Here is a 14,290-nt window from a genome sequence, read left to right as displayed (position 1 = left end):
ATTAGATTGCCAAATATTTAATGCGGTCAACTATCTATATATTATGTGCTTCCCACATTGGTCAAATGCAGTCATCCTCGGGGCTTAGCCTTTTACTTCAATGCTTCGTACAGCAAGAAAAACAGCTGATGTTGGAATGGCAAATAGAATATAGTCAAATGGAGAACTCTGACTGAAAATGATAAAAGCAAAATTAGCATTTATCTCAAAGCTTGCTTAAGAAACATGAAGCCATTTTTTCTGGAAATACTTAATGCACTGCAATCAAGAGCATTTTGTTGAAGCAGAGTCATGGGTGCAACAGTCTTATTTCTGATGCAATACAGTAATTATCAAATGATGAGATAGAAATGTAGGCAAATAAAGGCACTGCTGAGATTTGAACTCAGGATCTCCTGTTTACTAGACAGGCGCTTTAACCAACTAAGCCACAGCACCACACGAAACCTTTGCTGCTTTGTAGGGGAAAGGACAGCTAAAAATACATTTCTTTGTTAAAGGCTCATAAGAGTCCTGATAAGACTAGTGTCTCATTAATTCTGTAAACAGCTGGTAAAATAGAGTGTAAAACTAAAAATGTCATTATCTCTTCTTTCTCATATAAGCCTCATATTCTCCTTTCTCAATTTGAAACATTTCACTCTCAGTCTTTTCATTCAACTCATTCCTGGCAAATATGTGTTGAAACCCTTATATATTAATATCGGAAAAAGCCATGAGATTGAACAGATATTTGTGACATGAAGATGTATCTGGGAGGGTTGACCATTATGGCAGTAGTTAAGAAACATATGGTAAGTGGAAGTGGAAACAGGTTTACAAAGCAAAGACATGCTTAAGAGTCAATTTATATTGAAGCTCTTTAATTAGTATGAGAAGACAATTCACATAATTAAAAGTTATTCATTTAAGAGTTAAACAGTTTCCTGCATTTTTATTTTATTTAAGTTTAAATTGAGTTTTAAGAGGTGTTCTGCAAGGATTAGATTGCCAAATATTTAATGCGGTCAACTATCTATATATTGTGTGATTCCCACATTGGTCAAATGCAGTCATCCTCGGGGCTTAGCCTTTTACTTCAATGCTTCGTACAGCAAGAAAAACAGCTGATGTTGGAATGGCAAATATAATATAGTCAAATGGAGAACTCTGACTGAAAATGATAAAAGCAAAATTAGCATTTATCTCAAAGCTTGCTTAAGAAACATGAAGCCATTTTTTCTGGAAATACTTAACGCACTGCAATCAAGAGAGTTATGTTGAAGCAGAGTCATGGGTGCAACAGTCTTATTTCTGATGCAATACAGTAATTATCAAATGATGAGATAGAAATAAAGGCAAATAAAGGCACTGCTGAGATTTGAACTCAGGATCTCCTGTTTACTAGACAGGCGCTTTAACCAACTAAGCCACAGCACCACATGAAACCTTTGCTGCTTTGTAAGTGAAAGGACAGCTAAAAATACATTTCTTTGCTAAAGGCTCATAAGAGTCCTGATAAGACTAGTGTCTCATTAATTCTGTAAACAGCTGGTAAAATAGAGTGTAAAACTAAAAATGTCATTATCTCTTCTTTCTCGTATAAGCCTCATATTCTCCTTTCTCAATTTGAAACATTTCACTCTCAGTCTTTTCATTCAACTCATTCCTGGCAAATATGTATTGAAACCTTGATATATCAATATCGGAAAAAGCCATGAGATTAAACAGATATTTGTGACATGAAGATGTATCTGGGAGGGTTTACCATGATGGCAGTAGTTAAGAAACATATGGTAAGTGGAAGTGGAAAACAGGTTTACAAAGCAAAGACATGCTTAAGAGTCAATTTATATTGAAGCTCTTTAATTAGTATGAGAAGACAATTCACATAATTAAAAGTTATTCATTTAAGAGTTAAACAGTTTCCTGCATTTTTATTTTATTTAAGTGTAAATTGAGTGTTAAGAGGTGTTCTGCAAGGATTAGATTGCCAAATATTTAATGCGGTCAACTATCTATATATTGTGTGATTCCCACATTGGTCAAATGCAGTCATCCTCGGGGCTTAGCCTTTTACTTCAATTCTTCGTACAGCAAGAAAAACAGCTGATGTTGGAATGGCAAATATAATATAGTCAAATGGAGAACTCTGACTGAAAATGATAAAAGCAAAATTAGCATTTATCTCAAAGCTTGCTTAAGAAACATGAAGCCATTTTTTCTGGAAATACTTAACGCACTGCAATCAAGAGATTTATGTTCAAGCAGAGTCATGGGTGCAATAGTCCTATTTCTGATGCAATACAGTAATTATCAAATGATGAGAAAGAAATGTAGGCAAACAAAGGCACTGCTGAGATTTGAACTCAGGATCTCCTGTTTACTAGACAGGCGCTTTAACCAACTAAGCCACAGCACCACATGAAACCTTTGCTGCTTTGTAAGTGAAAGGACAGCTAAAAATACATTTCTTTGCTAAAGGCTCATAAGAGTCCTGATAAGACTAGTGTCTCATTAATTCTGTAAACAGCTGGTAAAATAGAGTGTAAAACTAAAAATGTCATTATCTCTTCTTTCTCGTATAAGCCTCATATTCTCCTTTCTCAATTTGAAACATTTCACTCTCAGTCTTTTCATTCAACTCATTCCTGGCAAATATGTATTGAAACCTTGATATATTAATATCGGAAAAAGCCATGAGATTAAACAGATATTTGTGACATGAAGATGTATCTGGGAGGGTTTACCATGATGGCAGTAGTTAAGAAACATATGGTAAGTGGAAGTGGAAAACAGGTTTACAAAGCAAAGACATGCTTAAGAGTCAATTTATATTGAAGCTCTTTAATAAGTATGAGAAGACAATTCACATAATTAAAAGTTATTCATTTAAGAGTTAAACAGTTTCCTGCATTTTTATTTTATTTAAGTTTAAATTGAGTTTTAAGAGGTGTTCTGCAAGGATTAGATTGCCAAATATTTAATGCGGTCAACTATCTATATATTGTGTGATTCCCACATTGGTCAAATGCAGTCATCCTCGGGGCTTAGCCTTTTACTTCAATGCTTCGTACAGCAAGAAAAACAGCTGATGTTGGAATGGCAAATATAATATAGTCAAATGGAGAACTCTGACTGAAAATGATAAAAGCAAAATTAGCATTTATCTCAAAGCTTGCTTAAGAAACATGAAGCCATTTTTTCTGGAAATACTTAACGCACTGCAATCAAGAGATTTATGTTCAAGCAGAGTCATGGGTGCAATAGTCCTATTTCTGATGCAATACAGTAATTATCAAATGATGAGAAAGAAATGTAGGCAAACAAAGGCACTGCTGAGATTTGAACTCAGGATCTCCTGTTTACTAGACAGGCGCTTTAACCAACTAAGCCACAGCACCACATGAAACCTTTGCTGCTTTGTAAGTGAAAGGACAGCTAAAAATACATTTCTTTGCTAAAGGCTCATAAGAGTCCTGATAAGACTAGTGTCTCATTAATTCTGTAAACAGCTGGTAAAATAGAGTGTAAAACTAAAAATGTCATTATCTCTTCTTTCTCGTATAAGCCTCATATTCTCCTTTCTCAATTTGAAACATTTCACTCTCAGTCTTTTCATTCAACTCATTCCTGGCAAATATGTATTGAAACCCTGATATATCAATATCGGAAAAAGCCATGAGATTAAACAGATATTTGTGACATGAAGATGTATCTGGGAGGGTTTACCATGATGGCAGTAGTTAAGAAACATATGGTAAGTGGAAGTGGAAAACAGGTTTACAAAGCAAAGACATGCTTAAGAGTCAATTTATATTGAAGCTCTTTAATAAGTATGAGAAGACAATTCACATAATTAAAAGTTATTCATTTAAGAGTTAAACAGTTTCCTGCATTTTTATTTTATTTAAGTTTAAATTGAGTTTTAAGAGGTGTTCTGCAACGATTAGATTGCCAAATATTTAATGCGGTCAACTATCTATATATTGTGTGATTCCCACATTGGTCAAATGCAGTCATCCTCGGGGCTTAGCCTTTTACTTCAATGCTTCGTACAGCAAGAAAAACAGCTGATGTTGGAATGGCAAATATAATATAGTCAAATGGAGAACTCTGACTGAAAATGATAAAAGCAAAATTAGCATTTATCTCAAAGCTTGCTTAAGAAACACAAAGCCATTTTTTCTGGAAATACTTAATGCACTGCAATCAAGAGCATTTTGTTGAAGCAGAGTCATGGGTGCAACAGTCTTATTTCTGATGCAATACAGTAATTATCAAATGATGAGATAGAAATGTAGGCAAATAAAGGTACTGCTGAGATTTGAACTCAGGATCTCCTGTTTACTAGACAGGCGCTTTAACCAACTAAGCCACAGCACCACACGAAACCTTTGCTGCATTGTAGGGGGAAGGACAGCTAAAAATACATTTCTTTGTTAAAGGCTCATAAGAGTCCTGATAAGACTAGTGTCTCATTAATTCTGTAAACAGCTGGTAAAATAGAGTGTAAAACTAAAAATGTCATTATCTCTTCTTTCTCATATAAGCCTCATATTCTCTTTTCTCAATTTGAAACATTTCACTCTCAGTCTTTTCATTCAACTCATTCCTGGCAAATATGTGTTGAAACCCTGATATTTTAATATCGGAAAAAGCCATGAGATTGAACAGATATTTGTGACATGAAGATGTATCTGGGAGGGTTGACCATTATGGCAGTAGTTAAGAAACATATGGTAAGTGAAAGTGGAAACAGGTTTACAAAGCAAAGACATGCTTAAGAGTCAATTTATATTGAAGCTCTTTAATTAGTATGAGAAGACAATTCACATAATTAAAAGTTATTCATTTAAGAGTTAAACAGTTTCCTGCATTTTTATTTTATTTAAGTATAAATTGAGTTTTAAGAGGTGTTCTGGAAGGATTAGATTGCCAAATATTTAATGCGGTCAACTATCTATATATTGTGTGATTCCCACATTGGTCAAATGCAGTCATCCTCGGGGCTTAGCCTTTTACTTCAATGCTTCGTACAGCAAGAAAAACAGCTGATGTTGGAATGGCAAATATAATATAGTCAAATGGAAAACTCTGACTGAAAATGATAAAAGCAAAATTAGCATTTATCTCAAAGCTTGCTTAAGAAACACAAAGCCATTTTTTCTGGAAATACTTAATGCACTGCAATCAAGAGCATTTTGTTGAAGCAGAGTCATGGGTGCAACAGTCTTATTTCTGATGCAATACAGTAATTATCAAATGATGAGATAGAAATGTAGGCAAATAAAGGCACTGCTGAGATTTGAACTCAGGATCTCCTGTTTACTAGACAGGCGCTTTAACCAACTAAGCCACAGCACCACATGAAACCTTTGCTGCTTTGTAAGTGAAAGGACAGCTAAAAATACATTTCTTTGCTAAAGGCTCATAAGAGTCCTGATAAGACTAGTGTCTCATTAATTCTGTAAACAGCTGGTAAAATAGAGTGTAAAACTAAAAATGTCATTATCTCTTCTTTCTCGTATAAGCCTCATATTCTCCTTTCTCAATTTGAAACATTTCACTCTCAGTCTTTTCATTCAACTCATTCCTGGCAAATATGTATTGAAACCTTGATATATCAATATCGGAAAAAGCCATGAGATTAAACAGATATTTGTGACATGAAGATGTATCTGGGAGGGTTTACCATGATGGCAGTAGTTAAGAAACATATGGTAAGTGGAAGTGGAAAACAGGTTTACAAAGCAAAGACATGCTTAAGAGTCAATTTATATTGAAGCTCTTTAATTAGTATGAGAAGACAATTCACATAATTAAAAGTTATTCATTTAAGAGTTAAACAGTTTCCTGCATTTTTATTTTATTTAAGTGTAAATTGAGTGTTAAGAGGTGTTCTGCAAGGATTAGATTGCCAAATATTTAATGCGGTCAACTATCTATATATTGTGTGATTCCCACATTGGTCAAATGCAGTCATCCTCGGGGCTTAGCCTTTTACTTCAATTCTTCGTACAGCAAGAAAAACAGCTGATGTTGGAATGGCAAATATAATATAGTCAAATGGAGAACTCTGACTGAAAATGATAAAAGCAAAATTAGCATTTATCTCAAAGCTTGCTTAAGAAACACAAAGCCATTTTTTCTGGAAATACTTAATGCACTGCAATCAAGAGCATTTTGTTGAAGCAGAGTCATGGGTGCAACAGTCTTATTTCTGATGCAATACAGTAATTATCAAATGATGAGATAGAAATGTAGGCAAATAAAGGCACTGCTGAGATTTGAACTCAGGATCTCCTGTTTACTAGACAGGCGCTTTAACCAACTAAGCCACAGCACCACACGAAACCTTTGCTGCATTGTAGGGGAAAGGACAGCTAAAAATACATTTCTTTGTTAAAGGCTCATAAGAGTCCTGATAAGACTAGTGTCTCATTAATTCTGTAAACAGCTGGTAAAATAGAGTGTAAAACTAAAAATGTCATTATCTCTTCTTTCTCATATAAGCCTCATATTCTCCTTTCTCAATTTGAAACATTTCACTCTCAGTCTTTTCATTCAACTCATTCCTGGCAAATATGTTTTGAAACCCTGATATTTTAATATCGGAAAAAGCCATGAGATTGAACAGATATTTGTGACATGAAGATGTATCTGGGAGGGTTGACCATTATGGCAGTAGTTAAGAAACATATGGTAAGTGGAAGTGGAAACAGGTTTACAAAGCAAAGACATGCTTAAGAGTTAATTTATATTGAAGCTCTTTAATTAGTATGAGAAGACAATTCACATAATTAAAAGTTATTCATTTAAGAGTTAAACAGTTTCCTGCATTTTTATTTTATTTAAGTATAAATTGAGTGTTAAGAGGTGTTCTGGAAGGATTAGATTGCCAAATATTTAATGCGGTCAACTATCTATATATTGTGTGATTCCCACATTGGTCAAATGCAGTCATCCTCGGGGCTTAGCCTTTTACTTCAATGCTTCGTACAGCAAGAAAAACAGCTGATGTTGGAATGGCAAATATAATATAGTCAAATGGAGAACTCTGACTGAAAATGATAAAAGCAAAATTAGCATTTATCTCAAAGCTTGCTTAAGAAACACAAAGCCATTTTTTCTGGAAATACTTAATGCACTGCAATCAAGAGCATTTTGTTGAAGCAGAGTCATGGGTGCAACAGTCTTATTTCTGATGCAATACAGTAATTATCAAATGATGAGATAGAAATGTAGGCAAATAAAGGTACTGCTGAGATTTGAACTCAGGATCTCCTGTTTACTAGACAGGCGCTTTAACCAACTAAGCCACAGCACCACACAAAACCTTTGCTGCATTGTAGGGGAAAGGACAGCTAAAAATACATTTCTTTGTTAAAGGCTCATAAGAGTCCTGATAAGACTAGTGTCTCATTAATTCTGTAAACAGCTGGTAAAATAGAGTGTAAAACTAAAAATGTCATTATCTCTTCTTTCTCATATAAGCCTCATATTCTCCTTTCTCAATTTGAAACATTTCACTCTCAGTCTTTTCATTCAACTCATTCCTGGCAAATATGTGTTGAAACCCTGATATTTTAATATCGGAAAAAGCCATGAGATTGAACAGATATTTGTGACATGAAGATGTATCTGGGAGGGTTGACCATTATGGCAGTAGTTAAGAAACATATGGTAAGTGGAAGTGGAAACAGGTTTACAAAGCAAAGACATGCTTAAGAGTCAATTTATATTGAAGCTCTTTAATTAGTATGAGAAGACAATTCACATAATTAAAAGTTATTCATTTAAGAGTTAAACAGTTTCCTGCATTTTTATTTTATTTAAGTATAAATTGAGTTTTAAGAGGTGTTCTGGAAGGATTAGATTGCCAAATATTTAATGCGGTCAACTATCTATATATTGTGTGATTCCCACATTGGTCAAATGCAGTCATCCTCGGGGCTTAGCCTTTTACTTCAATGCTTCGTACAGCAAGAAAAACAGCTGATGTTGGAATGGCAAATATAATATAGTCAAATGGAGAACTCTGACTGAAAATGATAAAAGCAAAATTAGCATTTATCTCAAAGCTTGCTTAAGAAACACAAAGCCATTTTTTCTGGAAATACTTAATGCACTGCAATCAAGAGCATTTTGTTGAAGCAGAGTCATGGGTGCAACAGTCTTATTTCTGATGCAATACAGTAATTATCAAATGATGAGATAGAAATGTAGGCAAATAAAGGTACTGCTGAGATTTGAACTCAGGATCTCCTGTTTACTAGACAGGCGCTTTAACCAACTAAGCCACAGCACCACACGAAACCTTTGCTGCATTGTAGGGGAAAGGACAGCTAAAAATACATTTCTTTGTTAAAGGCTCATAAGAGTCCTGATAAGACTAGTGTCTCATTAATTCTGTAAACAGCTGGTAAAATAGAGTGTAAAACTAAAAATGTCATTATCTCTTCTTTCTCATATAAGCCTCATATTCTCCTTTCTCAATTTGAAACATTTCACTCTCAGTCTTTTCATTCAACTCATTCCTGGCAAATATGTTTTGAAACCCTGATATTTTAATATCGGAAAAAGCCATGAGATTGAACAGATATTTGTGACATGAAGATGTATCTGGGAGGGTTGACCATTATGGCAGTAGTTAAGAAACATATGGTAAGTGGAAGTGGAAACAGGTTTACAAAGCAAAGACATGCTTAAGAGTTAATTTATATTGAAGCTCTTTAATTAGTATGAGAAGACAATTCACATAATTAAAAGTTATTCATTTAAGAGTTAAACAGTTTCCTGCATTTTTATTTTATTTAAGTATAAATTGAGTGTTAAGAGGTGTTCTGGAAGGATTAGATTGCCAAATATTTAATGCGGTCAACTATCTATATATTGTGTGATTCCCACATTGGTCAAATGCAGTCATCCTCGGGGCTTAGCCTTTTACTTCAATGCTTCGTACAGCAAGAAAAACAGCTGATGTTGGAATGGCAAATATAATATAGTCAAATGGAGAACTCTGACTGAAAATGATAAAAGCAAAATTAGCATTTATCTCAAAGCTTGCTTAAGAAACACAAAGCCATTTTTTCTGGAAATACTTAATGCACTGCAATCAAGAGCATTTTGTTGAAGCAGAGTCATGGGTGCAACAGTCTTATTTCTGATGCAATACAGTAATTATCAAATGATGAGATAGAAATGTAGGCAAATAAAGGTACTGCTGAGATTTGAACTCAGGATCTCCTGTTTACTAGACAGGCGCTTTAACCAACTAAGCCACAGCACCACACGAAACCTTTGCTGCATTGTAGGGGAAAGGACAGCTAAAAATACATTTCTTTGTTAAAGGCTCATAAGATTCCTGATAAGACTAGTGTCTCATTAATTCTGTAAACAGCTGGTAAAATAGAGTGTAAAACTAAAAATGTCATTATCTCTTCTTTCTCATATAAGCCTCATATTCTCCTTTCTCAATTTGAAACATTTCACTCTCAGTCTTTTCATTCAACTCATTCCTGGCAAATATGTGTTGAAACCCTGATATTTTAATATCGGAAAAAGCCATGAGATTGAACAGATATTTGTGACATGAAGATGTATCTGGGAGGGTTGACCATTATGGCAGTAGTTAAGAAACATATGGTAAGTGGAAGTGGAAACAGGTTTACAAAGCAAAGACATGCTTAAGAGTCAATTTATATTGAAGCTCTTTAATTAGTATGAGAAGACAATTCACATAATTAAAAGTTATTCATTTAAGAGTTAAACAGTTTCCTGCATTTTTATTTTATTTAAGTATAAATTGAGTTTTAAGAGGTGTTCTGGAAGGATTAGATTGCCAAATATTTAATGCGGTCAACTATCTATATATTGTGTTATTCCCACATTGGTCAAATGCAGTCATCCTCGGGGCTTAGCCTTTTACTTCAATGCTTCGTACAGCAAGAAAAACAGCTGATGTTGGAATGGCAAATATAATATAGTCAAATGGAGAACTCTGACTGAAAATGATAAAAGCAAAATTAGCATTTATCTCAAAGCTTGCTTAAGAAACACAAAGCCATTTTTTCTGGAAATACTTAATGCACTGCAATCAAGAGCATTTTGTTGAAGCAGAGTCATGGGTGCAACAGTCTTATTTCTGATGCAATACAGTAATTATCAAATGATGAGATAGAAATGTAGGCAAATAAAGGCACTGCTGAGATTTGAACTCAGGATCTCCTGTTTACTAGACAGGCGCTTTAACCAACTAAGCCACAGCACCACATGAAACCTTTGCTGCTTTGTAAGTGAAAGGACAGCTAAAAATACATTTCTTTGCTAAAGGCTCATAAGAGTCCTGATAAGACTAGTGTCATATTAATTCTGTAAACAGCTGGTAAAATAGAGTGTAAAACTAAAAATGTCATTATCTCTTCTTTCTCGTATAAGCCTCATATTCTCCTTTCTCAATTTGAAACATTTCACTCTCAGTCTTTTCATTCAACTCATTCCTGGCAAATATGTATTGAAACCTTGATATATCAATATCGGAAAAAGCCATGAGATTAAACAGATATTTGTGACATGAAGATGTATCTGGGAGGGTTTACCATGATGGCAGTAGTTAAGAAACATATGGTAAGTGGAAGTGGAAAACAGGTTTACAAAGCAAAGACATGCTTAAGAGTCAATTTATATTGAAGCTCTTTAATTAGTATGAGAAGACAATTCACATAATTAAAAGTTATTCATTTAAGAGTTAAACAGTTTCCTGCATTTTTATTTTATTTAAGTGTAAATTGAGTGTTAAGAGGTGTTCTGCAAGGATTAGATTGCCAAATATTTAATGCGGTCAACTATCTATATATTGTGTGATTCCCACATTGGTCAAATGCAGTCATCCTCGGGGCTTAGCCTTTTACTTCAATTCTTCGTACAGCAAGAAAAACAGCTGATGTTGGAATGGCAAATATAATATAGTCAAATGGAGAACTCTGACTGAAAATGATAAAAGCAAAATTAGCATTTATCTCAAAGCTTGCTTAAGAAACATGAAGCCATTTTTTCTGGAAATACTTAATGCACTGCATTCAAGAGATTTATGTTCAAGCAGAGTCATGGGTGCAATAGTCCTATTTCTGATGCAATACAGTAATTATCAAATGATGAGAAAGAAATGTAGGCAAACAAAGGCACTGCTGAGATTTGAACTCAGGATCTCCTGTTTACTAGACAGGCGCTTTAACCAACTAAGCCACAGCACCACATGAAATCTTTGCTGCTTTGTAAGTGAAAGGACAGCTAAAAATACATTTCTTTGCTAAAGGCTCATAAGAGTCCTGATAAGACTAGTGTCTCATTAATTCTGTAAACAGCTGGTAAAATAGAGTGTAAAACTAAAAATGTCATTATCTCTTCTTTCTCGTATAAGCCTCATATTCTCCTTTCTCAATTTGAAACATTTCACTCTCAGTCTTTTCATTCAACTCATTCCTGGCAAATATGTATTGAAACCTTGATATATCAATATCGGAAAAAGCCATGAGATTAAACAGATATTTGTGACATGAAGATGTATCTGGGAGGGTTTACCATGATGGCAGTAGTTAAGAAACATATGGTAAGTGGAAGTGGAAAACAGGTTTACAAAGCAAAGACATGCTTAAGAGTCAATTTATATTGAAGCTCTTTAATAAGTATGAGAAGACAATTCACATAATTAAAAGTTATTCATTTAAGAGTTAAACAGTTTCCTGCATTTTTATTTTATTTAAGTTTAAATTGAGTTTTAAGAGGTGTTCTGCAACGATTAGATTGCCAAATATTTAATGCGGTCAACTATCTATATATTGTGTGATTCCCACATTGGTCAAATGCAGTCATCCTCGGGGCTTAGCCTTTTACTTCAATGCTTCATACAGCAAGAAAAACAGCTGATGTTGGAATGGCAAATATAATATAGTCAAATGGAGAACTCTGACTGAAAATGATAAAAGCAAAATTAGCATTTATCTCAAAGCTTGCTTAAGAAACATGAAACCATTTCTTCTGGAAATACTTATTGCACTGCAATCAAGAGATTTATCTTGAAGCAGAGTCATGGGTGCAACAGTCTTATTTCTGATGCAATACAGTAATTATCAAATGATGAGATAGAAATGTAGGCAAATAAAGGCACTGCTGAGATTTGAACTCAGGATCTCCTGTTTACTAGACAGGCGCTTTAACCAACTAAGCCACAGCACCACACGAAACCTTTGCTGCTTTGTAGGGGAAAGGACAGCTAAAAATACATTTCTTTGTTAAAGGCTCATAAGAGTCCTGATAAGACTAGTGTCTCATTAATTCTGTAAACAGCTGGTAAAATAGAGTGTAAAACTAAAAATGTCATTATCTCTTCTTTCTCGTATAAGCCTCATATTCTCCTTTCTCAATTTGAAACATTTCACTCTCAGTCTTTTCATTCAACTCATTCCTGGCAAATATGTATTGAAACCTTGATATATCAATATCGGAAAAAGCCATGAGATTAAACAGATATTTGTGACATGAAGATGTATCTGGGAGGGTTTACCATGATGGCAGTAGTTAAGAAACATATGGTAAGTGGAAGTGGAAAACAGGTTTACAAAGCAAAGACATGCTTAAGAGTCAATTTATATTGAAGCTCTTTAATAAGTATGAGAAGACAATTCACATAATTAAAAGTTATTTATTTAAGAGTTAAACAGTTTCCTGCATTTTTATTTTATTTAAGTTTAAATTGAGTTTTAAGAGGTGTTCTGCAAGGATTAGATTGCCAAATATTTAATGCAGTCAACTATCTATATATTGTGTGATTCCCACATTGGTCAAATGCAGTCATCCTCGGGGCTTAGCCTTTTACTTCAATGCTTCGTACAGCAAGAAAAACAGCTGATGTTGGAATGGCAAATGGAGAACTCTGACTGAAAATGGTAAAAGCAAAATTAGCATTTATCTCAAAGCTTGCTTAAGAAACATGAAGCCATTTTTTGAGGAAATACATAACGCACTGCAATCAAGAGCGTTATGTTGAAGCAGAGTCATAGGTGCAACAGTCTTATTTCTGATGCAATACAGTAATTATCAAATGATGAGATAGAAATGTAGGCAAATAAAGGCACTGCTGAGATTTAAACTCAGGATCTCCTGTTTACTAGACAGCTGCTTTAACCAACTAAGCCACAGCACCACATGAAACCTTTGCTGCTTTGTAAGGGAAAGGAAATCTAAAAATACATTTCTTTGTTAAAGGCTCATAAGAGTCCTGATAAGACTAGTGTCTCATTAATTCTGTAAAAAGCTGGTAAAATAGAGTGTAAAACTAAAAATGTCATTATCTCTTCTTTCTCATATAAGCCTCATATTCTCCTTTCTCAATTTGAAACATTTCACTCTCAGTCTTTTCATTCAACTCATTCCTGGCAAATATGTATTGAAACCCTTATATATCAATATCGGAAAAAGCCATGAGATTGAACAGATATTTGTGACATGAAGATGTATCTGGGAGGGTTGACCATGATGGCAGTAGTTAAGAAACATATGGTAAGTGGAAGTGGAAAACAGGTTTACAAAGCAAAGACATGCTTAAGAGTCAATTTATGTTGAAGCTCTTTAATAAGTATGAGAAGACAATTCACATAATTAAAAGTTATTCATTTAAGAGTTAAACAGTTTCCTGCATTTTTATTTTATTTAAGTGTAAATTGAGTGTTAAGAGATGTTCTGCAAGGATTAGATTGCCAAATATTTAATGCGGTCAACTATCTATATATTGTGTGATTCCCACATTGGTCAAATGCAGTCATCCTCGGGGCTTAGCCTTTTACTTCAATGCTTCGTACAGCAAGAAAAACAGCTGATGTTGGAATGGCAAATGGAGAACTCTGACTGAAAATGGTAAAAGCAAAATTAGCATTTATCTCAAAGCTTGCTTAAGAAACATGAAGCCATTTTTTCTGGAAATACTTATTGCACTGCAATCAAGAGATTTATCTTGAAGCAGAGTCATGGGTGCAACAGTCTTATTTCTGATGCAATACAGTAATTATCAAATGATGAGATAGAAATGTAGGCAAATAATGGCACTGCTGAGATTTGAACTCAGGATCTCCTGTTTACTAGACAGGTGCTTTAACCAACTAAGCCACAGCACCACTTGAAACCTTTGCTGCTTTGTAAGGGAAAGGACAGCTAAAAATACATTTCTTTGTTAAAGGCTCATAAGAGTCCTGATAAGACTAGTGTCTCATTAATTCTGTAAACAGCTGGTAAAATAGAGTGTAAAACTAAAAAT

General features: G+C 34.3%; 15 non-coding genes across 15 annotated transcripts; all 15 read right to left on the bottom strand.

The window, feature by feature from the left end:
• Window positions 1–364: 364 nt before the first annotated feature.
• TRNAT-AGU (transfer RNA threonine (anticodon AGU)) lies at window positions 365–438 on the bottom strand. Its single transcript has one exon. It is a non-coding gene; the product is annotated as a tRNA-Thr (tRNA).
• Window positions 439–1,345: 907 nt separating this feature from the next.
• Window positions 1,346–1,419, bottom strand: TRNAT-AGU (transfer RNA threonine (anticodon AGU)). Its single transcript has one exon. It is a non-coding gene; the product is annotated as a tRNA-Thr (tRNA).
• Window positions 1,420–2,327: 908 nt separating this feature from the next.
• On the bottom strand, window positions 2,328–2,401 carry TRNAT-AGU (transfer RNA threonine (anticodon AGU)). Its single transcript has one exon. It is a non-coding gene; the product is annotated as a tRNA-Thr (tRNA).
• A 908-nt stretch (window positions 2,402–3,309) lies between these two features.
• Window positions 3,310–3,383, bottom strand: TRNAT-AGU (transfer RNA threonine (anticodon AGU)). Its single transcript has one exon. It is a non-coding gene; the product is annotated as a tRNA-Thr (tRNA).
• A 908-nt stretch (window positions 3,384–4,291) lies between these two features.
• On the bottom strand, window positions 4,292–4,365 carry TRNAT-AGU (transfer RNA threonine (anticodon AGU)). Its single transcript has one exon. It is a non-coding gene; the product is annotated as a tRNA-Thr (tRNA).
• Window positions 4,366–5,272: 907 nt separating this feature from the next.
• On the bottom strand, window positions 5,273–5,346 carry TRNAT-AGU (transfer RNA threonine (anticodon AGU)). Its single transcript has one exon. It is a non-coding gene; the product is annotated as a tRNA-Thr (tRNA).
• A 908-nt stretch (window positions 5,347–6,254) lies between these two features.
• Window positions 6,255–6,328, bottom strand: TRNAT-AGU (transfer RNA threonine (anticodon AGU)). Its single transcript has one exon. It is a non-coding gene; the product is annotated as a tRNA-Thr (tRNA).
• Window positions 6,329–7,235: 907 nt separating this feature from the next.
• Window positions 7,236–7,309, bottom strand: TRNAT-AGU (transfer RNA threonine (anticodon AGU)). The gene has a single exon. It is a non-coding gene; the product is annotated as a tRNA-Thr (tRNA).
• A 907-nt stretch (window positions 7,310–8,216) lies between these two features.
• Window positions 8,217–8,290, bottom strand: TRNAT-AGU (transfer RNA threonine (anticodon AGU)). The gene has a single exon. It is a non-coding gene; the product is annotated as a tRNA-Thr (tRNA).
• A 907-nt stretch (window positions 8,291–9,197) lies between these two features.
• TRNAT-AGU (transfer RNA threonine (anticodon AGU)) lies at window positions 9,198–9,271 on the bottom strand. The gene has a single exon. It is a non-coding gene; the product is annotated as a tRNA-Thr (tRNA).
• A 907-nt stretch (window positions 9,272–10,178) lies between these two features.
• On the bottom strand, window positions 10,179–10,252 carry TRNAT-AGU (transfer RNA threonine (anticodon AGU)). The gene has a single exon. It is a non-coding gene; the product is annotated as a tRNA-Thr (tRNA).
• A 908-nt stretch (window positions 10,253–11,160) lies between these two features.
• On the bottom strand, window positions 11,161–11,234 carry TRNAT-AGU (transfer RNA threonine (anticodon AGU)). The gene has a single exon. It is a non-coding gene; the product is annotated as a tRNA-Thr (tRNA).
• A 908-nt stretch (window positions 11,235–12,142) lies between these two features.
• On the bottom strand, window positions 12,143–12,216 carry TRNAT-AGU (transfer RNA threonine (anticodon AGU)). Its single transcript has one exon. It is a non-coding gene; the product is annotated as a tRNA-Thr (tRNA).
• An 893-nt stretch (window positions 12,217–13,109) lies between these two features.
• On the bottom strand, window positions 13,110–13,183 carry TRNAT-AGU (transfer RNA threonine (anticodon AGU)). The gene has a single exon. It is a non-coding gene; the product is annotated as a tRNA-Thr (tRNA).
• Window positions 13,184–14,076: 893 nt separating this feature from the next.
• On the bottom strand, window positions 14,077–14,150 carry TRNAT-AGU (transfer RNA threonine (anticodon AGU)). The gene has a single exon. It is a non-coding gene; the product is annotated as a tRNA-Thr (tRNA).
• Between the last annotated feature and the right edge of the window lie 140 nt (window positions 14,151–14,290).

The sequence above is a fragment of the Mixophyes fleayi genome, chromosome 10 (assembly GCF_038048845.1).
Source record: "Mixophyes fleayi isolate aMixFle1 chromosome 10, aMixFle1.hap1, whole genome shotgun sequence".
Lineage (NCBI taxonomy): Eukaryota > Metazoa > Chordata > Amphibia > Anura > Limnodynastidae > Mixophyes > Mixophyes fleayi.
Note: the sequence above shows the minus strand (reverse complement) of the source record. Positions and strands in the feature narration are given on the sequence as shown.